This window comes from Lepisosteus oculatus, chromosome 1 (assembly GCF_040954835.1).
Source record: "Lepisosteus oculatus isolate fLepOcu1 chromosome 1, fLepOcu1.hap2, whole genome shotgun sequence".
In the NCBI taxonomy this organism is placed as follows: domain Eukaryota; kingdom Metazoa; phylum Chordata; class Actinopteri; order Semionotiformes; family Lepisosteidae; genus Lepisosteus; species Lepisosteus oculatus.
Genome location: NC_090696.1, coordinates 61,242,041 through 61,269,550, shown reverse-complemented (window position 1 = coordinate 61,269,550; position 27,510 = coordinate 61,242,041). Strand labels below are relative to the sequence as shown.

Genomic DNA, 27,510 nt, shown 5'->3' with positions numbered 1-27,510 from the left:
TTGTGTAGGTAAAATGGTGGTACAGTAGGTTTATATTCTTGTGTAATATTTGCCCTGGTGTGAGTGTGTACGTGTTTGTGTCTATGTGTGCCCAGTGATGGATTAGCATTTTATCCAGGGTTTATTCTGCCTTGTTCCCGACGTTACCCAGGATAGGCTTCGGCCTGGTGTGACTTCGAATTGAATAAGCCAATATTAAAACAGATGTGATGATGAATGTCGTTGCTGAAGGGTTGGTGTATAAATCTTTAATGTTAATTAATCCTGAACCCACACGCTACAGAAACACCTACTGTATAGATATTTCCAGTCACACCAGTTACATTTCTGCATGGCATTCATTGAAAGGGCAGCACAGAGGGAAATGATGCCTGTTGAGGAGGAGGTAAATAATGTAGCAGGAAGCACTTTAGTAAAGCCTGTCTGATCATGTATTAGGTTGGTGCATGCAGTTTGGCATCAGCAAACATCAAAGAGATGGGACAATAGCACACATAATGTCTTTTTTTTTCAAACAATACAAAGGCGTACAACACCAGTGATAACATGATCCTGAAATGAACCTTTTTGAAAGAAAACATGTATCCTTAAATATGAGAATGGGAAGTAATTGGGGCTAGAAGATCACATAATACTCAGAAGGGTCATTCACCATTTATCATGTTGTGAACCACTACCTTTAGCTCACAGAATGATAAAGGCACCTTCAGAACAGCTGCCTGTGAAGGAGAAAGATTAGGTAAATAAAGAAACCTCGTACATTTTATCCTGGCTCAGTAACTCTCCCTTCGCAAGACAGCAGTTTTTACATGAGCAGAATGAGGAAATGCCTTGTCCGGCTGGACTTTTTTTGTAGTAGGATGTGCCCACAGGAAAGACTGCAAGTAAAGTCCCAGGGGTTAATCAATGTAGCACTATACAGACAGGTTGCCATAAATCACTGCAAGTAGGGTACTGTAGTTATTATTCCATCACACCTGGATGATGTGTTGATCCTGACAAAATTCGGTTTCTCACGGTCTCCCATATTGTGGCTAAATATTGATGGATAGTTTGGCTATAACACCTTGTCAAAGTTAGGATTTTCTGTTTGTGAATACCCTAGATGGCAAGCAACAGTGTGCTGACCTAGAACATCTTCCAACAAACTGATGAGACAGAGTTATTTATCTTTAGTTATGCAGGGCTTTGTTTCCATCCGTGCATTTTCCATGCATTTTCTAACCACTTGGATGAAACCCACACAAAAATACAAACTCCATGCAGATAGCATCCTACATCTGGAATTGAACCCAGGGCCCCAGCACTGTAAAGCAACCATTCTAACCCCTGCACCACTGTGCTGCCCCTTAGCATTGTTTCCTTTCTGTGTTTTATTCACATGATTATCACAAGGCTTATTCAAGAGTTTATATCACAAATAAACTCACTACAGTATATGGATGTTATTGTGGCAGGAGCTCTTATACCTCTGATAAACCCATTGTACTGTATGAGTGTTGTTGTGGCAAGAGCAGTTCTGCAGTTTGTTAACCATGAATTACAGACTCTCCAGTTACATTGGAACTGGTGAGCACAAAATGGTAAAAGGATGAGGAAAATAACAAAGTCAAGCAAAATGGGGTCGATGGCAAGAGAAGGTCTGACTCTGGGTTACCATCTGGAATTGTGGTCATGTAATTCAACAGTAAATTTATTTTTGATCGTATTTGCAATTGCTGTATATATATATTTCAGGTTAACTTTCCTCCATCCATTTTCTAACCTCTTTATCCAATTCTGGATCATTAGGGATACAAAGCCTATCCCAGCAAGAAATGAACACAAGGCAGGATATACTGTACAGTACCTTGGCTGACACGCCAACCCATCACAAGGCACACAAAGACACAAACATGCACATACTCACACCAGGGCCAATTTTTCCAGATGCCAATCATCCTACCAGTCTTTGGTAGGATGATAGGAAACAGAGGAAACCATGGGCGAACGCGGGGAGAATACGCAAACTTCACACAGGAAGCACCCCACATATAGAAACTGGGCCCCAGTGCTGCAGTGCTGCAAGGCAGCAATTGTCTCTAAGAGAGTCCGATGTTCTTATGAGTCCAAGATGGGCAAGGCAGCAGAGTGGTCAGTAGTTCCAGGCAAGGTCGAATCCGGGTCGAGAGAACAGCAAGGCAAACAAATCCAAAAACGGAGAAGATGATAGGGTTGTCGATAGGCCAAGGCTAGATGGTTCTTCGTATCGGTGGTCAGAGTTAGAGGACGTTGCAAGTTCAGGAAGTTGATAAATCCCTAATACCACGCGAGGCCTAGGAGTGAACTAGTGAGGAGGGTTTAAATAGTGAAGGAAGAGGAGATTGAATAATGAGGATTAATTGATCCCGGCTTTGCTCATAACAGCAATACTAACCATTGTACCACCGTTCTGCCTGGAAAAAATAAACATGGTTGGATTTGTATTATTTCTTTCAGAATTGGGAGCATATTTTTCTTTGGAGAATCCATCATTAATTCTAACCTTGATTCTTTCGTAGAATATTTATTAGGTAACACATTTTGCAAAAAAATCTTCTGTTACTTTGAGAGACTTGTCTGATCCCAAAGGTACACCTGAGTGATACTCTGTTAATCTCCTTTGAGGTATATATTTGCCAGCACAACAGAGAGTAAGAATAATTAAAGTGCTGTAATGCAAAAAGGTGAGATTTTCATTATGTACCTTGTTTCCATTTGGAGGGAAAAAAAAAGGTATTTTACAAAAGTGCTAAGAGCAAGTAATTAAAAAATGTGAGAGTGGTACGTGGTACTGTAAATCAACGAAAAAAAAACAAAAACTCATCAATTGGATGAGTTGCTAGCAAAGCTATTCCATTACTACCACTGCAGTAGAAATTAATACATGTAGCTTGGTTATATTTAATTGCATTTACATTAATATCATTTACAGGCTATTATGATAGTGAGAAGATTTTGTAAATAAATGATTGGAAGCGACTGAAAAATAATTATGCAGTTAACTATAGTTTAGTTCAGTCAAGGTTAAACTTTATTAAAAAAAGGCTTTATGATCTCAGGAAACAAAGAATAAAAAATCGAAGTTTCAAAAGCAACATTGGAAGTAGATGATTATGATTAGAAATATGTTTGTTGTTCTTCGTTGTACATAAAGTCCATTTAACTTATTTAGCGTGCTTAGTTGGTGCTAGCAGCTAATTGATGAAAATATACCATTCAGCTACTTCTTGAAAGGAGCCAGGGTATCAGTTTTGGCAATATACTGTAGATAGCTTTTTTTTATCAGATTCCCACAACCCTTTCCATAAAAATGCATCCCGGTTTTAAAACCTCCAAAACTCCTTCAATTCCAAACTTATTTCCATGTAGTTACAACTTGTGTCTTGTACATACAGTATTTCACTGCTGATTCCTGTTGAAGGGCTTGGGGTGAGCATTGTTAATGCTCTTGAGGACTTTAAATACATGAATTGGATCACCCTGTAGTCTACTGTGGTCAAAGCTGATTCAGTTTTTCGTTTCTGTGCATGTAGGATATATGTTTTAGTGTATCCCCCCCGTACTTAATTTAAGCTTTTTTATCATTTCTACTTTTGTTGTCTACAAAGTATTTTTATTCCATTATATCAGTCACCTTTTTTTTAAACTGCATTTTTTGTAATGTCTTCTGTATGAAAACAATCCCACCTTTTTAACTCCCATTCTCTACTTTGATATCACCTAATACACTGAAGTGTCTTGTAGGAGGTAACAACTTTAAAGTCAAAGGTGGTACCCAGGAAATTCATGTATTGCTAACACATTAAACTTTTTTGCATGGAATTAATTTAGTTCTAGTTATTAGACATTACCTAGAGAGTCTGAAGATTAAGCTAAGGGTCCTATGTAGGTTATAAAATATTATTGGAAAATGTGGTTTGAGCATCAGTAATTATTAAAGCTCTGTTTTAAAGACAGTCTTATCAAATGTCTTTAGTTATTGCTTTGTAAGGCTTAGAGAGTTGCTAAATTTAGGTTACAAATGTTAATCTCTAAAAATTAGTAAATGCTGTCATGTTATTTGTAGCAGAATTTCATTTTGACTGATAGACCTTCCCAGAGATGTAAGGTATTGACCACAATTCAGAAATAATTTCAGGTCAAAACATTTTTGATATAATTGGCAACTTGAATGAAATATTTACCTTGGTTTATGTAACACATTGCATCAGGTAGTATTAATTTAGCAAACGTTGGCCTTAAGGACAAGATTAAAGTAAATATATTTCTTATATTTAGCACTACACCAAAAGCAGATAGAAATCTAATGGGAAAGCTGCACTATTGCAGGTTGTTAAAATGTGTATTGTGAGTTGTTGCTCTTTGCAAATTTACCATCCTGCATGCAGTATGATTATGATTTATAAAATTCAATCAGAAATAAGAAAAATCAGAAATGGTCAGCAAGACCAGTAAAATAAAATTATGACAACACGTCAGATTACTGACACATGAATTCTGATCTGTATTATATTGAGATTGTACTCTTGTATTACTCTTGTATCTTCCTTGCATGTTTTTCTTGATTTATGTTGCCTTTGATAAGGCTGCTAATAATCATATAGTGCCTTCATTTCTTCGAAGCCTGGGAGCAAAGCTTTTGCTTTTACTACTGATACTCAGTGTATTTATCTGATAAATCTTAGGAAAACAGATCTATCAAAAACAATGGGAGATCTGATATATTGAACCTTAAAATCTTCTGAGAAAAAAGATAAAGGCTGAATAACTTAGATGTTGTAAATGTATGACATATGCTACTCTATATGTACCTTAATGAAGTGTGGCCTGCAGATTGGAAAAGATTTTAAGATTTTTTAAAAGGAGCAGTACTATAGCACAGTGGTTAACTTTACTTTCTCTCAGTGTAACCCAAATAAGTTATATGGATACTGTTTTCAAGTGGCATTTACAGTAATGCATGGTGTACTCTGGTTGGCAGCAGGGGCAGGGATTTTACTACTGTTGCAAATCATAAAGAGGGTATAAAAAGGGGGGAAAATACACCAAAACTTCAGTCACTGAGTCATTGAAGAGAAGACAGCAATGCCCTCGTTGTTGAAACTCCCTGCTGAAGTCTGCATCTTCATATGCTCAAAAGATATTTTCCCTGACAGATCATACCAGAAGTGGAGGACCCAAAAGATAGTCTGTGTAAACTATTGGTGTATTTGTGTGCTGTGGAATGGTTGGAGGTGGAATATGAAGTATTCATGACATTGGTCTTCATAAAATACCTGAAATTCACTCCCATTTATATATTTTTCTAGAATGTCTTGCTTCTACTGCCTTCCTTGTTTTGGCCAGAATTTTTCTGTTATTATCATTTTTATTTTGTAACTAATTGTTTCTCATGTTTACCATTGGTAAGTCCTAAAATAATACTTTTTTAAATGACTGAATTGCAGTCCCAATACCTTATTGCACTGCTTGGTGTCCTTCCGTACACTGTGCACAATTCCATGTCTTTCTGACCTTGACCAGTGACTGTATCCATCTTCTTGCCTGTCTCATCACCATTGTCTGCTTTTAGGTGAATTGTTTTTTTTTTCTGCCAAAGGAAAAAAAAAATCGTATTTTGTTTTTCAGTTTTATGTAATAGCTCCCTTGTGGTGTTGGTACTGTACCTGTTCAGGCACAAAATAATCAGACAAATATTCATATCTTAATATTGCCTAAATCATTTTTAGGTGTTTAGATCACATTTTTAATAAATCCATATTTCAGCAATGGAACATGAATGAGCAAAAGTATTCACACAGTTACATCTTAGTATAAGCAATATCTATATTCTGTATATTTGGTACTATAAGTAGTCGTTGAAATGTATTGTATAACTGCCCACTCCCTTCTCATACTGTATGTAGCAACTGTAGTCAGATTAATACAGTTTCTTTTTCAGTCAATGAAGGAAACAAGTTTAGAGCTAAAACCTAGTTATGTATGTTCATAATTTGCTAGACTAGCACATATGATACACAGCTCAAATGGCAAAGTAATAATAACACTCTGCCAATTCATAATGGCAGCAGTCCATTTTGGCATTCCTAGCACTACAGTAAGACTGATTATTGAGGAAAATGCAGTAAGTGAATAGATAAAATCAGAATAATTCCCAGGTTTATGGAAATGTTAAATACCTTCAAAGCAAGAAGCCAAAGAGGTTCTTGAAAACCTGAATAATTGTCAAGGCCCTACAGAATGATTTGGCAAAATACAGTACGTACTGTTAATAATGTTGGTTATGGAACAAGCCCCTTCTTTGCAAAAGCTCATACATTATGTACATAGACAAAATTGGAAATGTATTTACTGTAAGAACAAATGTTCTATAATAGACTACAAAATTTAAACTTTTGTTGAATGTGATAGTGCTTGTACAGATTTAACTTCAAGAACTGGAAAACTATATGTTTTATAGAATATTAAACACAGTAAAATCCCAAGGATTATTACTTAATGCAATTATATTTAGTGGTTGCTGACTCATTGGATAGCTTGTCATGTGTAAGCACGACAATAATCAAAAGCATGAACCTATGTCACCACAGAAAAGAAAAGAAGGTAATGGACTGGTGATCAGTCACCTGATTTGAATACATTTGAAATGCTGCAAATAGAACTGAAGTAAAACAGGTACAGCACAGAATGGCGTACTAAGTCAATTTGATACCATACAGTAGGTGGGTATTCTAACATTCAATTACATGTGTCCTCTTGATTTAAAGGTGATAGCTATCAGTTGGCATGCAGCCAATATTGTAAGCATCAAAGAAATGAGAAAGGTGCCACAAACACATCCAAAACTACAAGTCACATTCATGAACTGTAAAATAAAGATAATACAGTAAGTAAAATGCATTAGACTGTCTAAGATAAATTATTATAATGTTTTAATGAATGCTATTAATAATGTATTGTTAATTGTTCTGTATTTTTCCATATTTTTTCCTACTTAAAATATGATGCAATAATTAACAGTTGTGCACTCCAGGTTTCTTGTGGTTCACTCAGGGAAGTGACTAATTTTGTTAGACTTTATGTGCCTCCTAAATTTGAAGCATCTTTGAAAAGAATAGTCAAAACCAGAATATACATTATTGTCTTATAAAGCTTTTTTTAATTGCTTTGGACTGAATTCACTGAAGTTAACTTCTTTTAGTAAGTCATTAAACAAAACTTCCCTTATTTTGTTTCTTGTGTAAAGCCATCAGGAAGAAATTATATGTAGCTCTTCTCAAAGAAATAGACCCTGTCATGCAAGTTTGATCATCACAGCTATTAAAAATAACCCCAACTGTGTGGACAAGATACTGTATGTGTAAGAGAAAGGTAAGTATTGTTATGCAGTTAAATACAGGATTCATACTGTATGTCCCCATTATTCATTGCCTATACAGATTAGTCCTTGTTATAGAATATTTAAATGAATACAAATACTACACCTAATATCCAGAGAGCATGGTTGTATCCTGTATGCAATTAATTTGAGTGTAGGGTACAGAACATTTTTTGTTTCTGAAATGAAGTCATCTATGAAGGAGCTGAAGCAACAAAATGGATACACAACTTTTATTTATTTTTAATTAGACGGTGTTGTCTGAAGTGAGGAAATTATCTGCTGACAACTTCCTTCAGAACTGTGACTGGCTTCAGCTTCAACAGCAGTCACTATTCATGGCACTAATAATTAAGTTGTCACAATGAAGGCTCTGGCTGTTTGGTAGACTCAGGAGGAAAATGAATTAGGCAGGTCTGCTTTATGCTCACCTCCTTTTGAAGTTATTCTGTGAAGAATCTTATTGGTTAGGCATTGCAATATTTATTTGTCTTTTTTTAAAAAAAATGTTATTCCCCAAAAGCATAACACAGTTTTATGTTACATTTAGACTGAAGAGAAGAGCTTAGATACACTATCTGGTTTTGAGGTTTGTGGAACAAGCTCCATAGCACAGGAATCATCTAATGCATGTGTTCTCTTAGGAGACTGTGGTATTTCATGTTTGGTTTAATATAAATTAGGTTTCAATAAAAATGAGGGTTTGCATTACATTTTTTTTTATAATACTTGAAGCAGCCTTACATAAAAAAACAAGGAGAAAAATAAATCATTTTGTCCTGCAAGGTTCATGGATGTTTCACAGAGCATACAGTAGGTCTTGCTCCTAATATGCTTACAGTTCAGCAACAGATATGTTTTTAAGACCCTTAGTGCATAATGTAATGTTTTTTTTTCATCATGTAATAATGCTTTTGGATCAATAGGATACACAGAAACTTGTTGGGACAAAAAATACATGAAAATTGTTCTAAAGATTCCATTAGAAATTAGGTCTCTGTGAAAGAAAAGAATCCAAAAAATACAGTTTATCATGGCACTTTACATAATTCTCTCATGGTCTTCAACACCATAGCACTAAAGTCCCTAAGCCCCCCTCCCACCCCCCATCACTTTCCCTCCATGAGCCTTTTTAACAAAAATATACAAAGTGCCTTTGTGAAGAACAGCTTCTAAGAAATATCCTCAGTTCAATGCAGCTGCATAACTAGGACAGTCTAACTCCCAGTGTTATTTACTGTATGTTATTTGATCCTTCAAAGAATCCAGATGTTAGTTTGTGTAGATATTTACTGTACATCGTGTATGAAGTATGCAATTGAAAACAAAAGATCTTTAATAAACTTTAATAACATTGTCTCACCTAAATGAAACAAGTAATTCTTACATTTTCAAACAGAGGAATCCATGCAATTATGTTAACAACACATGTTATGTGCTACTGCCAAGCTTCCTGAGACTAAGGTTGCAGTATATAAAGAAAAAAAAAAGAAATAGTATATTTTAAAATGATAGATGTCAATGATTTGATTATACTGTAAATTTGAGATTATCTGGGGATAATTTGCTTACAGTAATTAACTTTTTAATGAATACTGAAATGAAAATTCAGAACATTCACTTACAAAATCTGGTGATGTTCTTTTTACTTACAAAACCTAACACTAGTACTGGTACTGGTACACTGGCAAGGATTCAACATTGGAGGTAACTTGGAAAAAAATGTGAGACAAATGTGACTGAGGGATGACTGCAGCAAGTGTATACTGAAATACTGTATTTAGCTATTGCTTTAGTCTCCAAAATTGGCCTGTCCTAATCCATGAGTCATGATATGAGATGGTAAGGGAGTGGTCTGTTTGTCTTTTTGTTGCAATACTTCTGAATCAATATTTTAAACAATTTTGCATTACCCGATAACTAAGACGGCATTATTGTTTCAATATAATAATGCTGTTTTAGGTTTTGGAGTCTAGTGCCAACAACATACTGGCTTTGCTGGCTTGTTTCATGAAAAAGCTGATGGAGTCTTCAGATCAATTAGCTACTAACTACTTATTGGGCTAGATGGGATGAATGTTCTTCTCTCATTTGTAACCATTGTATTTTTCATATCTAACATGTTGCCATTAATTTTTCTTCATTAATCCTGAACAAATCATTTTATGAATGTATGGTTAAAATGTTTTTAGCTTCAAAAACAAGATGATAGCAATTGATGGGGCCTGCTAGCAGCTTTTACATGCTGAACTGTGACCATTATGCTTGCTTGAGCACAGATGCTCCCCCCCTCCCCGTACTTACCCCCAAATGGTGAATGTTTACCCAAATGGTGAATGTTTACACTAAACTCCGATGAGAAAGGAAGGTTTCTATTTTCTAGAGTTACATCAAAGACACGAGGGGGAGGGTGTGGAGAAAGGTATATATAAGCTGTGTAGACCCATATCCCCTTTGAGCTACAATAGGTACTATAACTATTCTGGTCCTTATTGTGGTTCCTTGTATGCATACAATAAAGCTTGGCTGGACAAATGAACACCTCAGGCTCGAATTTCTTGGTTTCTACACAATGTTTCATCCATCATGTCCTAACAGCAAAGTTCAAATAATAACAGAATAACCTAGACGGCTGCTCTTCGAGTACACTTGACATGCAGAATAAGTGGTGCTTCCTTCACTTATATTCCTTGCCTTTGTAACCCCCTGTGTGCTATGCATTCCTGTCGAAAGCAAGCCCCACGAGTTTAGTCTTCAACCTAAAATTGCATCTATTATACCAGTTGAGAATACAATAATGAACATAATGACATACAGTATAAGTTGAAGAAACTACCACCAGGTTGATGACAGCATGAAATTATTGCTGTCAAGCTGCAGCCTTAATGAGTCTTGCAGTTGTCAGTTTCTTGTAGACTCCCAACCCATGCTCTATCCCCAGATGCCTTCCATTCGTGACAAGGCTTGACAAAGCCTGTATTGTTGGCTTACCTGTTCACACAGAGGAATATTCCAGACAACGTAATTCCTGTTGACACATTCATTTACCTCCACTCTACTCCCTCTATCACCACCAGCATTTAAATCGTATCTCTTTCTATAAAAACTAATATACTGTAGTTATAAACCTAAACTTTCCCAGTAAACTTTATACAGCATGGTAAGTGCACATTGGTAAAAACACATATTTATGCTGTATGACACTGTGACACCAGATATTAAGATGTTGACCTATTTTAAAATGTTCTGCATTTGTGTGAAATCTGCATGAGCTTTCTTGGTGAAATTCTTCAGTTATTGTATTTTAATCCTAGGGCACAATAGAAGTTGTTTTTTTTTTCATTCTTGTTCTATGCAGGGCCTGTCATAAAACAAAATGCAGAATAGTAGTCTTCACAACTTGAACATCATATCACATGTTAAGCATGCATACTATATAAATTCAATCTAATTAAGTTGGACTCGTTACTTACAGTTTGGCATAAGGGAATTTTGAATGATCATGTTTGCAGTTTTAGTTTACTGGTCTGTTATACACTTATTAAGCCTTTGTGAAAGTTGTTTCTGCAACAGTACCTTAAAAACAGTGTAACAAACTGTATGGATTGGTGACTGTGCTCATTACCCACAGGCTTCTGACACATTGTACATGGTTATGGTTGTATTAAGTATTAAAGAGGCCCTTTTCATTAAAAATCAAGCAAGCTTAATTTGGATACCTGTTACAAGCAACAGATGGCTTGATTTGAATTTTTGTATTTTTTGAACACGAACAGTAGCAGTGAGAAAATAGCTGATAAATGAAGGGATAATGGGCCATATGGATAGTGTGCTATACACCTGGACTGTAATAATCTGTGACTAAAACAATCATAGGAGGGAAGATGAGGGATGAGTGACAATTGAACAATATAGTGTCATAATTACACATAAGGGTTTTTTTTCCTCCTTTTTCCCACAATGATTTATTACTTCTAACACAGCAGCTGTTGGAACTTCATTTTATAACTCTGGTTAAAAGCACCAGAAAGAAATGTAATTAAAATAATGGCATCGGCCATCTGACAAAGCTAAAAGGATTGTGACAAATAGGTGTCAGCACCTGATTGTCTCCCTTTTTGTTTTAGGTGTAAAATGAAGGAGATCTTTTACAGGTGGTGAAAAGACTGCTGTCAAAAGCATTAATATTAGGTCACCTGTAGTGTTTCCAGTAATATAACAAAAAACCCGAATAACAAATACAGTAGCAATATAAAAAAAGCTGGCAACTAACATTTAATGCTTTAAAATGTAAAATACTAAACATTTAAGATTACATTTTATTTTTTTAGCAGTTATGTTAAAAGGTACAGATTTTATTTGTTATTCAATCCTAAAAATGTTTTCATATATCTCATGCTGTGATTGCAAGTGATTGCGTTTGTTGCTATCCAAAAAAAACCTTTTGCTGAGGAGAGGTAATCAAAACAAAAAGTTGAAATTAAACATTGCTAATGTAATGTTATGTGAAAATCGCATAACAAATAAATGAACGATCATACTGGATAGTAATTATTTAACGAACTTCATTATTTACCATTTTTCTCATAACAATTGAACTTATGGTGGTTGCTTGTTTGTCCTCAAGACTTTCCATTGTAGTATTGGAATGAACTGTTAAAGGTTTTTTCATTTTACAGGCTTTGCTTTGGACATCATAGTACAGACAAATGATAATACTTTGTCATTTAATATCAGTTAATACTACATTATTAGAGGCTGTCATGCAAATAAAATTGAAGCTGAAATGTGCCACAATCATTCAAGAATTATAGAGGTATGTGTATTGATACCATTGTAGTGTGCCATTAATTTTATTAATATTTATTAATGCTCATGGCCTTGATTTCTTGTCTTTGATACATAACAGCAATTTAAGATTTATGTATCAACCTTGACAACAAACTCTCACAGTTTGTCCTAAAGTCCTAAAATTAGTCACAAGAGTCCTAAAAGCCTAATTTTACTGGTTTTCTTTCAGAAAGAGACAAGTGTTGGCAGGCAGAGTCCATGTTTTGACTAAATCACTTCTTGCTGTATCATAAATAAAATATGAACAAAACTCAGAATTAAATATAAAAATTATATAACAGTATTCTATCTTAATAAGTAAAAGTGATACACATCTTACTACAGACATATGATAATACTGTATATTGTTAGAGGCTGTCATGCAAGTAAAATTGAAACTGAAATCTGCCACAGTCAATTAAAAACTTATAAAGTTATGTGCAGTGATACCATTGTAGTGTGCCATAGTTGCTAAAAAAGCAATATCACACAAAATTTTGGAAATCTGATTTCACTAGTAAAGGCTATTCCATTGCTGGCAGACTTCCACATTCTAGCAGAAGCAGTATGTAAGACTGATGACGCAAAATTGTACATCTGATATCCTGTACCAAAAAATAAATGTGTATAAAATACTGGGAGTATATTTGAGGCTGATTTAGGTGTTCAAATTAGACAATGAATGATTCAGTTGATAGACAAGGAGCACAGATTTGCCCAAATATTCAAAACATACTGGATTGATATTCTCATGAGTTTGAATATAATATTTCTATCATGTATACTGTATTTTTTAAAACACAGTGAATGAAGAAAGTAAAAAAAAAAAACATGTTTATGAACCTGAAATGTCATTATTATTATATATATATAATATATATATATGTGCCACAGTAATGGTCCCCTTTGAAATCACCAAGTAATTTGAAAGGAAACCTTGTTAAGGAATATATTACTTTGCTGTGCAGCTTCTATTAGTTTAGCACAGCCCAATGTCTAAAAAAAACAAAGTGAAAATTAAAGATCCACAAGAACAAATGGTATTACAGTTGTATAAGCAGCAATGTCCATTTGAAAATGTTATTGGAAATACCCATTTTTATTGGAAATGTATTGTATGTTATAGGAAATCTAATTTATTCTAAATCCAAAATGAAGAGACCACTTCCTTATGAAATTACTGGACTCTGCAAGGAGCAATAGAGAGTGCATGTACAGTATATGTTTTTGTCACACAAAAATTACACATGTAAAATTGAGATGATGTAACAAGCCCCATGCGCATTAGCCTAAACACAGAGAAAAATGAGGGCAGAACACAGGTATAGATACAGAAACATAACAGGGACAGCATGGTATAATGCAATATAACATTGTTCAGTCAAATACAATTTCAATAAAAAAAACATGTCCACTGAGTTGTAGTCCTGAGTTTTTAGTAAACAGACTGTCCCAAATCCCAGGGTCCAGGTGACAGCTGACAAACAAGGTTAGGGGACAAATAATATGAATTATGATATTTACAGTATAAAACCAACTGACAATCATACACATCTCTTTTCCACAACATCTTTCTCAACAATATCCTGGTTATACCTCAAAGTGGCTTGTATAGAACAGGAAAAGATAATATCTCAAACCCCCGGTACAGTTTACAACAAAGTATGAGACTGAAAAAATGTGGCAAAAGGTTTTGTAGTCAGACAAAACAAAACTGAACCTTTTTAGTTTAAATGCAAAGCATTATATCTGATGCAAAAACAACGAAACTCATCATAGTGTATTACTCTGTCAACACCATTCCTGCTGTCAATCATGGTGATGGCAGTATTATGGCATAGTTTTACTTCTTTTTAGCAGGGACTGGAAAGCTTGTCTAGACTGATGGGAATATACAATAGATTGAGCAAAATACTGGCAAATCTTACAGGAAGATTTGCTTCAGAACTAAAATTGCTACATAAATTTACATTCAAGCAAGACAATGATGGAAAGCACAAGAACAAAGCATCACTGGAGTGGCTTAAGAATAACAAAATGGACATGCATGAGAGGCCCAGTTAAAGTCCATACTTGGCTCATAATGAGAATCTGTCCAAAGACTTAAATTCTGCTGTCATTAAGCAATCCCAAACATGGGAAAGCTTTAGTAAATATGCCTAGAGAAATAGCTAACAAGTTAGAAAAATGGTAGAGACATACCCAAAAAGACTTGTGGCAGTAATTGCTGCCAAAGCTGCTTCCATCGAATATTAAATTCTTAATACCTATGCAATCAATATATTTAATTTTTTGAATAAAATATTTATTTTAAAATGTATTTGAATATGCATCCGTTTCAATACAATAGGATCAGATTCATAACAGAAATAATCTGAATACTGTTGTGAGAGACTGCCAATGCTTACAGTTGTTGTCATTCAGACTGTGACTTGGTATTATAGTGAAGAAAGATGTCAAGTTCTAAATGCAGCAGAGACACCCTCATCTGGGTAGACTTGTGAACATCATTGAATTGCTTTGGCACTCAGCAGGAATATAGTTTGTGTACCCCAGCTGCCCATGGATGACACTGTGCATGGTAATCAGGAAAATATTCTTGCTGGCAATGACAAGTTTCATGCATTTGCCTTCTCTAATTCTGCCTTCAATTCAACAAACATGTCCATCTGTAAAGTACAATACACGTTTAAAGGCCCAGGTCACTGTTCAAACTGGATGTCCTTCCTGCCATTAGTGAAGGAATTGTGCCACACACATGGCATTTACTGTATATACTTCTGTGAGTTGATCAACTTTAGCTGGTGTTATGTCTTTCACATTCAAAAGCAAAATATGCCACAAACCTTGATGTGTTTGCACAAGGCCTGAAACTGTTAAACCAATACTGTAATTGTGATTACTACAGGCAACTAGTGCACTTCCATGGCCTTGTGATGAAGCAGGTGTAACGGTTCTTGGGGTTTCTCCCCTTGTCGCTCTTGCCCTGTCAGTTCATCCCTCACTGCCTGGGTATGAACCTGGGTCTCTGGCGTCACGCAACAGGAAACTTGCCAGCTAAGCTAAAGGAGAACTCCCTCAGCCCAGGCGGCTGAGATCCCTGTTATACGCAGGGGCGTATTCGTTACACAGGCAATGTCAGTGATTCTTGTCCTGTTCAAATACATCAGGGTAACTCATTTTCCACTTTAAGAGTTCCTTTTACACTGTTTATTGAAACAGTGAAAATACTTGTTTATTGAAATAGTACAAAGTGATTGCATTTGTTGCTATCCAAAAAACCTTTTGCTGAGGAAACGTAATCAAAACAAAAAGTTGAAATTAAACATAATCATTGGGACCAATTTTTGCTAATGTAAGTCCTTCACTCATTCTCTACAAAGGCATCACTTGTCTGTACTTTTACAGTCTGTAAACAAGTGCTGTTTTCTGGTATTTTTTAGTGTTGCAAAAAAGATGGGAGATCACTTGCATTTCATGTTTTTTTTTCATTTCCATAGTTTTAAATAAACAGACTGTAGTTAACAAGCCAAACAGTATTAAAATCTCCTATTTTTCCTTCTTTTCTTCCATACCCATTGTCACACAATGGCGTGAGCAAGGCCAAAGTAGGTCAGTTTTATCTCAAACTGGCTCTGCCGCAAAAGCACCCAAGCAAACAAGTGCAGTCTATTTACAGTGCTCCCATTCCCCCTCACCAAAAAACACCCCCCCCCCAAAAAAAAAGAAACAAAAACTAATTATTCAAATAAAGGTAAATCCTCTACCATCTATCTATGACCGACCGACCAACCCTACCGACCCGACCCGACCCTACCCGACCCTACCCTACCCTACCCTACCTACCTACCTACCTACCTACCTACCTACCTACCAACCAAGCTCTTAGGCTGAGGACCCAGCTTAAATAGCTTGTAAACCCCTCTCCCTCTGAAACAAACCATTTATCTAATTCAAAGTGGTTTTTCCCCTTTCCATAAATAACCCTTGAGAACTGGGGTTAGGTTTGGCCTTTGGAGGCCACCATAGGCTGACTCACCCCAGAAGTTCTGACACCAAACAAACAGTGAGTAACATCCATTTTGAGAGCACTATCCATTCACACCACAATACTCACTCATACCTGTGTTTAAGTATTTGAATGTATGTGAAATTAGGTATGTTTATGTACATGAATGTATATGAAATTAAGTAATAGCAGTTACTAGTCAAGCCCTGAGTGTGCACCCTCAGGAACTTATCTAGCAACCGCTCAATGGAAGTTGTATTAATGTTGTATTTTCTGTGCTATCTGTACCCCGTGACAGACTCCTCTGTCACACCCATAAAGTTTTCTCAACCGTAGAAATATTAAAAAAAGAATATCATCATCCACTACTGATGTGGACTGGTTCTGTGTCTTTTTTTAGAGACAAACTTTGTATCTGTCACAAACAGTTCTTTCCGGGCCCTATGCAGAGGACACGATCCGGAATTGTGAGGAAACACTGGGGAAAAAGTCATGCAGGAGAGGGTATGGAGACAGGAGGCGTGTCGAATGGGTGCAGGTGTCCAGGGGGAGTGAGTCCGGGGTGAACGTTCCAAGAGAAAATCCAAACGGGTAATCCAAGACAAAAGCAAAGTCCAAGGCCAGGAGATCCATCCAGGGGATTAAAACCATGAACCAGGTTGGGACCAGCGAAGGGAGGGGAATCAGGAACAGAAGGTAAAAAACATAATGGAGCCAGACACAGCAGGACCCCGGGCTCTCACAAAGCGGAATTCAATGAGGAACCAGGAGTGGAGTCTGTGTCTGGCTTTTAAGGGTGAACAGAAATAGGGAACAGGTGCAGGTAATAGGAGAAAAGAGGGAAGGGCTGGAGCGCCCTTAAGAGGAGGGGTTAGCGATCGTGACAGTATCATCTGTATGTGTTATGACCCCAGGTTTCTAGGGGTAAAGGGGTGTAACATTTAGGATGGATTTGGATGCATGTGCGTTTCTGGTGAGGGACTTAGGAAGCGGGACAAGAAGTTTGGTGCAAAAGTGATTTATTTTTAAAAAGTGAATAAATGACTGGTACATAAACAAGACACAATAAGACACAGGGAAAGGAACTTGAGCGGTGCCAAAGGAAAGAAAATAACAAACAAAATGGAGCTGGCTAATAAAGTGAGGGGAAGCTTACCTAACTACCACAATAAAATCCAAAACACTCGGTCGTCTGCATCTTCTAACGCCCTAGCCTAACCTTCACATAATGTGCCCAATAACCTTAACTAGCCTTTTACACAAAAGTTCACACAAATACACGAGTGAGCTACGAATGCGAAACGAAAGCGAAACAAAGCCGAAGCTGAGCCGAGCAGAACTGAAGTCAAGTGAAAGGCCCCTTCATTTGGAAAACCTCCAAGTTAAATACTGAATAAGTTGAGTTCTGATTGGTCGAGAAGCTGATTGATGATGATGTAATACGACAACAATGGTGTAATGATGAATCAATGGGGGGGGGGGGGGGCTGAATACAGGAAGTGGAAAAAAAACAAAACATACAGACACACACGGACGTAACAGTATGTTAAGTCCACCTCATTTGCAGTCAGTACTATACGGAACTATTAACATACTGTATAATAGCAAACATGGTGGAAAAGGTAAGAGAAACTGAACATTTATAAATGCTTACTAGCCCTTCTTGTGGTAATTGGCCCAGTTTTATGATAATATACAGTCAGTTTAGTGACATTAGTATTGTATTCAACACAAGTCTTTAACACAGATGCAAAACAAGAGATGCTTTCCGGCCAAGGTTCAATTTACTGACATGCTCACCCTTCATTTGGAATGCCCACTGCAGCAGCAAACTCACCTACTGGCTTTTGTAGAAGAAAGCCAGGGATTTACAATTTTCAAGGAAAAAGAGCAGTTATTGATTTTTGTTTTCAAAAGGTATTCAGCAAAGAGAGCAATACAGCACAAACTGTGCGCTGGTTCAAAACAGCTTTCAGAATTGCTCCATCTATTCACAAGTAGTCTACTTTGAAGAAAAAAATAAAAAGCAACATGAAATAAACGCAGGGCTTGATATATGTTAATCCTGTCCACCAAATGCAACATCTTTTGCAACAACAGTTAAAGTCTGTGGGACAGAATACTAATTTCTAGAAATGAAGTGAAGCTAAGAGGCTAGTTTGTTGGCACAGAGTTAGATATACAAACATTGGTCTGTGACAAACCATTTTCCATTTGGCAATCTGTTAACTAGTAATGCTGAATTTAACTGGCTGGTTGAGCACCAATGTTAAAGGAATAGATTTATGCTCTGTGCAATGTCATGGGCAATGGATACCTTAAAACAGATTGCAAGCCTTTCCCTTTTTGGAATGTGAAAAACTGCTGCGTTTTAGGATCTAATCTGTCTTTGTCTTAGTATTTTTTCCCCTTTTGCAACAGAGTCTTACCTTCTCACAGGGTAGCTACGTGCATTGAAGAATTCATCCTGATTTTCAAAGGTTTGTGAAGGAAAAAAATTGACAAGGCATATTAATCTGTTTGGCATCTCTTGTCTGCCAAGTGACAGGACAGTAGAGTGTTAATACAGTCTTCTCTTCTGAGCTTGACCTTGAAATAAAGCTAAAGTATCCTCAGTTTCCCAGCACAGTTATCCTACACTTTAACGAAATCAATAAAAAAATTCCTATACAAGGCCCAGAAAATGTAAATGCTTCCTCTTCTCAAGTTCTAATTATAATGCCATGGGAAAGTAAAGGTGGCAGACAGGGAGGCGTTGCTTGGCTGCTTCAATGTATTTTCCTTTGCCAATTCCCCTTCAGAATTAATGTTGGAGATTAATACGGCTTTGTTCTTTTTGTGATTGCAGAAACAAAACAGCCATGTTTGCAAATGGAAAAGAGGTCATTTTCTGTGCAAAGGAATTATTTTTCCATCAGACAAACCTGAATAGCCATCTAGAATGCCCCATGCAAACATTTCAATGGAAAAAAATTGCACATAGTGTGCGATGATGCCAAAAAAGACAGACTACTTTACAGTGAAAATGAAAAGGACTCAATGGATTCTATGAAACATGAGGAAAAATCAATATATTCAAAAAGCACTAGAAAGAAAATATAACCTGTTGTGACGCAGTGATTAAATGAAAGGAACCGCGCATTTAGGACAGGCTGAGAAATTCAAATACTTGGTCCCAGTGAAGGCGAAAGGAGTGTCAAGAGATGAAGGATATACTGTGCGAGCACACAAAGTCAGTCTAACAGAGAAAGTGCTGTGCAGGCTGATGGAGATAGCTGAACAAGTGCAGTACAGTACTTCGGTAGTACCAAAGCCAAATCGCAGGACGAGAAACTAAGTTAAGAACGAGTTCCGAATTCAAGGCCACTAGTAATATAAGAGATAGAAAAATGCGAGACAAGGCATTCCTAAGGAGCTACCAATACCAAGCAATGAGATGAGAATGGGAGAGAGTTTAAATATGTCTGGATGTGGAGGGTGTGGTAACCAGTGAGCTGTCCTGAATGGGTTAACGGGTCTGATCGGCGGCGTTTGCGGGGATTGCCTCCAGCTGGTGTTTGATTGGGGCAAGGCTGTTTGTGTGGAGGATTCCGAATAGCAGCGGGTGTGACATCATCATTATGTGGGGGCAGTTGCCTGTGACAACTGCCTCATAGACTATAGAAATTAAGGAAAAATAAAATAAAAAGACTGTCCCATTCTTGTTAGCTTTTTTTAAGTAAATGAAAATACAGAGAATAAAGAAAATGAACTTCAGCATCTTCCTGTACTTGCTTGGAGACTGAGGGCTGCAAGCCCTGGCTCGTCCAGGTGTAACATAGCTCTCTTGTAGTACCTTGAACACCTCATGACAGAGAGTTCAAGTTACCGATGAGATCTTTGGTAACAATTAATTGGTCAATGTGTCAAAATAACAAACATTTTCATACTTTCATACTCTTTCTTCTACAGTCATAGAAACATTGAAAATATAATCTCAATTAAGTATGAATATTATTTGATACAATAATATTTTATTGTCTGATGCAATTTATTTTTCATCCACGTACTGTATGTTTACACACACTTCCAAAAAATAGGCAACACTCCTACAGGAATCCACATACTGTAGATTAACAGAACCTATAAGGTTACAGTACTTCCATCACAATTAGCCTAAGCTCCTATAATTGCACAATACGGATTCATTTTTGCACGTAAAACATTCATTACGCTTTCCAATAGACCAATATTTATTTATTACGAATTCATTTATTGAGTAATTTTATTGAATGCCTAATTAAGGAATTTCTCTAAAACAGACTCTAAAACCTCTGTTTTAAGGCATCAGTTTGTGTTTGTCATGCTGAACAAGCAAGGAATCAGAGCAGATCCTAACAGCTAGTCTCAACACACTCTTAATGTAAGGGGTTTAAAAGCTCTGCTTAAGTGGCTTTCCCACTAATTTAAAAACACATCTTTAAGAGTCTGGACATCTTGACTTGTGTTGCACAGAAAGACTGTTATACTGTACCAGACCAATTTTCCATACTACATGACACTTTGCACCACAGAACTGGAAAACACAATTTGGCACTTGGAACCAAAAAACTCATAACCTGTGATGAAAGTAAATTTTCTATTGTACATTACAATGAAAGTAGTGTTAAGGTGACAACACTCAAACAGACAACAGGGCTGTGACTCTACATTTACAATTTTACAACACATTAGGGTTGTGGGTAATTACTCAAGCCTTGTTTTTCCATAAACATTGACACCCAATTTGGAACAATGCTAGACAGAGACAATAAGCAAAGAGGAGCTCACAAAAGAAACAGACATTGGCTGTGGTGATTAAGCATCTGCAAAAGGGAAGTTGGAGGAATTGCAGTATGACAATGGGACAACGAAATAGGAAGTGCTGCAAAATGGCGATAAGCAATACGATGAAAAGTTACCACCAAATAATGCACACAATAAGGCAATTTTAATGGATAGGTTGTTGGTATTTGCCTTTGTCTTTAAAATCCATTGTTTCCACTGAATCTGTATCTTTTCTTAGAATGTATTTAGTTTTGACTCATTAGGGAATGAAAAGGTCTAGGTAAAATCTGATGTTTTTTTGGCTTTTTCAAAGAGTCAGGCTTCGTCCTATACTTATAGATGCATTTAGAACCCAAAGGGATGTTATTTTCTAAAACCACCCTATCTTTTAAGCTTTAATTTTATGTTTATTCTCTTATTTTTAATATTTGTTGGTGTACTGTTTAATTAATAAATTTACATCAATAAAAAACTTTTCTCCTCCAGCTGATTTTCATTTTTCTTTACTATGCAATGGCAAGTGTATAGTAATAAGTGTAAAAATTACATAAGATAAATATTTTGATAGGAAGAAGCATTTTGTCACAAGTGCTTATTTTTTATCTTTTTTTCTGGAGATCTCTTACAGAAAACCAGTTTTTGCAATTAACATATCTTATACAGACTTTAAATGCAAACAGTGTTGCATTTGTGCAAAATAATTGATAATATTGTGCATAATTTAACTGGTTCCTACAGAGCAGATTAGCACAGCCTTTCCATGAACAAAAGACATACAAAACAATGTTTTACTTAAATAGAAACAAATTACTCTATTGTCACAATCATTGAGTCTCTGGGGAAAGTAGCCTATCAGCAATACACATTGTTGCATCAGTCATCAGTGTAACATTCAGACAGACTAGTCCAAACAAAAGTCAACATTTTCAATCTGTTTCCATGGAGCTCAAGGCCTTTTCCATTGGAGTCTCACAATGAGGCCAGATGTGGAGCGTGGTTACAATATGAACAGGTAACAGCTCATTCCCTTTATTCTTAACTAGTAGCCTTCATACAGTAGTTAATGCTTGGATATTGAAGTGTCAGCTTTTACATGGATATAGCCAGAGATACATTTGTATGAAATTGCAAGTCAGGGCTTTGTAACACTTTTGTGTCACAGGAAGAAGAGAAATGGAGAAATTAATGGAGAAATAAAATATAGAGAAATCGTGCTTGGTTTGTCCAATATGTAACCTCAGTTTTATGGCTTATCTGAAGGATGGCAACTTTTTACAGTATAGTGTCCCCGTCACTATACTGGGGTATTAGGACCCACATAGACCCCAGGGTGAGCACCCCCTGCTGGCCCCACTAAAACCTCTTCCATTAGCAACATTAGTATTAGTTTTTCCCAAGAGGTAATATTACTAAATTATATTACTAAAAATGTTTTGGAGGGTTTGCACCAGCTTAAGTGAAAAACTTTATCATTTCTCATTTTCATGTTTGTGCTTCCTTTTCTTCCAGTCCATTGTCGATTTTCACTCTTTAATACTGATTTACATACTATAGAAATCACAAATATTTAATGACAGAGTGTTAATGTGATAGCAGGCATAAAAAGGCAGGTGAAAACTATTCTTGAGATGCCACATTTTGTGCAGCTGCTCATGTTTGCAGGTTTGACAATTTCATGACCATTTTAGCTGTAATGTGGCAGTGTTGCAGTCTCAATTCAATTCACCCAGCACCTCCCCCTAAATGTCCAACCTAATTATTCTGTAGCTCAAGGATCTTTCTTTAATTACTATTCTTTTGGGAAGATATGTGTCAAAATCTTTTATGTGTTTCAATGAAGAGACAATTATCTCTTCAAAAACATCTTTAAATCACCCTTTGAAAGACTAAACTTTGTCTGAAGAAAAGTTTGCTTTGTTTACTTTGGAAATCAAATGCCTCAGAGAGATCGATTAAACACAGAGCCAGAGACTTGATTAATGTTCAGTGCCAAGGCGGCATCAGAGGTAATCTTTAAAATGGCAGACACTGCAGGATGTTGAGCCTAGAAGCAGGTCTTCTGTGGTGCTAATTAAGTGTTAATGACAGATGTTGAGGTCCTTGAACTACAGACCAGCTGGAATCATTGCCTTGTGCACCATTATAGTTATCGGTAATGTTGTATCAGAACATGAGATTTAAATATGCTCAGCTAAAGACTTTTCTGTCAGATGAGGAAAGATACATTACATGCACACTGGTGGCTAAAACTACAGGGTCAGCTGGAAATGGGACTAAGGATCATAAGTATATGGAATCATTTTTGGGAAAAATATTAACCTTTGAAAAAGGAAAATGCAAAAGAAGATTCTTCTCACAAGAGTTTATACAGTACCACCTTCCAAGCAATTTTAGCTTTACCTAATTTGTGCATACAGTCACAAAACTTTCCTAAGTATTAAATCTTATCCACATGAGTGGATTCATACAATTGCAGAGCCAGAGCTACAGAGCTTGAACAAGGAATGAACCATCCTTAATAAATAACAGGCCACACAGGCTCCCTCTTTCTGCTTTCATTTTCTTTTTTCATTGTTCTGTAGTGATACTGTATGTGGTTGTAACCAGGGGCAGGGGAATGCTAAGTTAGGACAAACACCCCCATCAAAGTCCATTTTATTCTTCGAAGGGGGATACACATCATTAGTTTCTTTATACCCAAGAGTATTAAGCAAATCTTTGAATTTTACTGTGTCTTGAATTGTGGTGGTCACTAATCCTTTCCTCCTAATGAGCTTAATGTGCTTCTAGTTAACTGCACAATGTTAGCAAAGCAGCAAATCATCTAGCAGTAAAGATAGGGGAAAATGTGAGGCTGATGCATGACCAATTGTACATGTAACTGAAAACAGTTTTGCTCTCCCTGCTATACACTGAGAAACCAGTCAGTAATCACTTAACACTTTTTTTCTTTAAGGAAAATATAGTGATTTTTACAAGAACCAGAATACAAATTTAAATGTACTAATCACTGTCAGGCACGTATTTAACTTGAATACAAAAATTGTGTGCTGCAACAGATGAAGAATATGCATTAAGACATACATCATAAACCTATCAAAAGTCTTTTTGATAACAAAATATTTGACCATTTAATTCTTCTCTTATTCCATACCATCCATCCATTTTCTCACTACTTTATCCTATAGAGACACAACCATGCACACAATCACACCAGGGCCAATTGTCTGCTATCTGCATGGAGTTTGTACAGTATATTCTCCCTCTGTTTACATACAGTAGGTTTTCTCCAGGTGCTCTGCTGCTACTGTTAGGCTATTTGGCTTCTGATGCGAGTGTGTGTGTGAGATACAACGGACTGGCATCCTGTCGAGGATATTTCCTGTCATGTGCCTTTTGATTGCCGGGAGAGGCTTCAGGTCCCTCGTGACCCTGTATTGAACAAAGTGATTTCTCAAATGTTTTTAGTAAGACTACCCAAGGTATAGTTTCTCTCAGTTTAAAGAACAGATGACCAGCAGTCTAATGATTCATTGATCCCTTACTGACCAAATAAGAATTTTCTTCAATATTCCACATCCTATTCAGCGCTTATCAATAAGATAATAAGAGTCCCAAAAACTTATTTTTGATCAAAATCTACTCCTCTTGTCTTGGCAATTATGGACATCCACACTATAAGCAGCTAATTACAGGACAGATCAGGACAGTTTATCAAAGGCTCATGAAATTAGAATGGATTTATCTGATTTGTTGTGTGACTAATTTCACTAAATACTCAAGTTAATGTTATAACAAAGGCTGGATTTTTCTATTTTTGATCCAGGGTAATAATTTCAGAATTATTATGATGGAAAGCAGCATTTCAAGCGAACTTTGACATTTAATACGGCAGGCTTTGGATGTTTAACTTTTATCTGTTTTCACGCTTTAAGTTAATAATTTTTATTATTAGCATTTTCTTTATGTATGAAATATTTTTCCTATCATAAACATCACTATCATCTGTTTAACTAGGGCGAAGATGGGTCTGTCTTTTTTATCAAGAAGTCTATCAGCTTCAAGACACAATATTGTAAAAACAAATGAAATTAAATTAGAATTTGCCATTCTATTCAACATTTATGATTAAATTTCTTTGCTCAGCCAGATAGTAATTAAGCAGTGAATGTGATAACTCCTTTTAATTTCAATTCACATTTCAAAATTTGTCCTGTCTTAAAATATTCACTGCGTAATGGGGCCAAGTCACATTCCTAAACAGTAATAGTGCCATTGCATTCATAATTATTATCATAATGTTAACTTGTATTGATTAGTAATTTATGGACTCTTCATTGGGGTTAATTTAGTAATGTGTTAGTGGACATTGTACTGTATGTTGTTAACATTTCCTAATGTTAAACCTCTTTTTTTGGAGTGGAGGTATAATTAAGTAACAAAATGAATCAATTTCTCTAACATTTTTGAGAACGAGAATTAAGATGAGAATAGCAGTATTGACTTCTCAGTCTTGTCCATATTATTTGCAATGGACCCATTTGTTTTTTTGTCTTTTAGTCACCGCATAAATAATCTCATTATATTTGTGAAAAAAGAGGCAATGATAAATATTGGATGTTATAATGATTCAGTACTATGCACAATTCAGTCGCACATGACCGAGTATACCTATTCTCTTTTTTTTTACCCATCCATCCATTTTCTAATTGCTTTATCTAATGCAGGATTACAGGGCAGTCAGAGCCTTTCCCAGAAATGAATGAAAGCACAGCAGGATACACCCAGGAGAGCACACCAGTCCATCACAGGGCACACACAGACACAAATACACACACTCACACAAAGGTCAATTTTTCTCACAAGCCATTTAACCTACCAATATAATTGTGCACTGTGGGAGGAAATCAGAGCACCCAGAGAAAACCAACAAAACCTGCAAATTCCACACAAATAGCACCCCAGGAACTGGGCTCAGTGTCTCAGCTCTCTGGAAGGCACCAGTTCTAACCACTGCACCACCATGCCACACTTGGTTTTTATGTCTGACACTTTCATTTTATTTTATGCTGTCTCATTTCATCAGTACCTGGTCATTTATTTTAAAATCTGCAGTGCCTTGCATTGCATATGAAACACTCTTGTCCTAATTTATTTGAAAATCTAGGACATGTGAATGTCTTATATGGAATGTAAAGCAGATAGATAAAAAATGGATTTAAGACTGAGGACAGGGGGGTTGTGGGTGATAAAACTGGTGTTCTGAAAGCTTGCATTTATATACCATATAAATTATATGCATTGAAAACCATTCTCAATATTGTAATTCCCATAATGTTTAACACTTTTAGAAGTCACATCAAACTGCAAATCCATTGGTACTGAAAACCTAAGTATACATACTGTATGAATAAATAAGAGCATAGGGAACACGACTGAACATCTAAAAGTTTATTTCATGCTGAAAACTGAAAAAAAGAAACACATTTCAGGTGTGGAGCCTTCTTCAGGTGACTGAACATCTCTACTGCCATTCTTTGGATTCCAAGGACTCTAATAATGCTAATCAGAGCAAAATACTTGCTTACACAGGAAGATGAGAGACCAAACACCAAAAGCACATTTTCAGGTCTAGGCAACATGTGCTTCCTTGTAATACCCTTGAAACAATGTGTGCTGTTTTCCTCTTTTTGTAAAGAACGTTTCCTTTTAATTACTTATTAATAGTTTGCCAGTAAGAGAAAACTCCATTTAATTCATTTGAACTTTGCTTCAGTAAATCAGAGGTGTGCTGAAGACTGGATATGTTGTTTTTAGAGTCGGTTTTATGGAGCATCTCTGTCATACTGTAAGTAAACAGAATAATACAACATTTTTTTTTCTGATGCAAAGCTAAATTTTACATGCCAATTTCTATCAAGATAGAGGAGAGCTACAGTATATGGAACATTACTGCAGTAGGTATGAAACTGGCTAATTGCACTATGAAGAATTCTGTTAATTTGGGTTGTTGTTGTCAATACTTAGGCAGGCTGAAGCTTGAACCAATGTACAGTACTGGATATTTCTATTGCTTTTTCACATACTGTACATATGCACTTAAATTAATACAAAATTATTTGTCAAGTAAATTCATATTAAAGATTTCCCTATGAATGTCTAGTGCAATAGGTCTGTCATGTTTGTACTCTCTAAGTGCTTTAGGTATAGAAAACAGTAATTGGAGAATAGACTACAACTTATTCTTTCAATTTTTTTCTTTCTACTGTAATGCATACATGTGGGCAGAGATTTGACAAGTCAGTTCTCCTACATAATCTTCTGTCTTATTGTGAAGTCTTGTTTTAACAAGACGCAAGTCACTGCACATTAAAATGTATTTAACTTTAAGGAACTATTATGAATATCATTTTAACTTCTAATTCTTCATCTGTTTGAAGCTATTTGTTCTATAATATACGATATC

The 27,510-nt window shown here is 36.1% G+C and overlaps 1 protein-coding gene and 1 long non-coding RNA gene across 6 annotated transcripts in view; one reads left to right on the top strand and one right to left on the bottom strand.

The window, feature by feature from the left end:
• Positions 1–27,510, top strand: part of lingo2b (leucine rich repeat and Ig domain containing 2b) — a 493,320-nt gene that overhangs the window by 37,521 nt on the left and 428,289 nt on the right. The gene's annotated exons all lie outside the window — the stretch shown is intronic.
• LOC138241291 (uncharacterized) lies at positions 1,592–18,928 on the bottom strand. The gene is made up of 3 exons (XR_011190520.1): positions 18,668–18,928; positions 5,478–5,611; positions 1,592–2,435 (listed from the first exon to the last, which is right to left on the bottom strand). It is a non-coding gene; the product is annotated as an uncharacterized lncRNA (long non-coding RNA).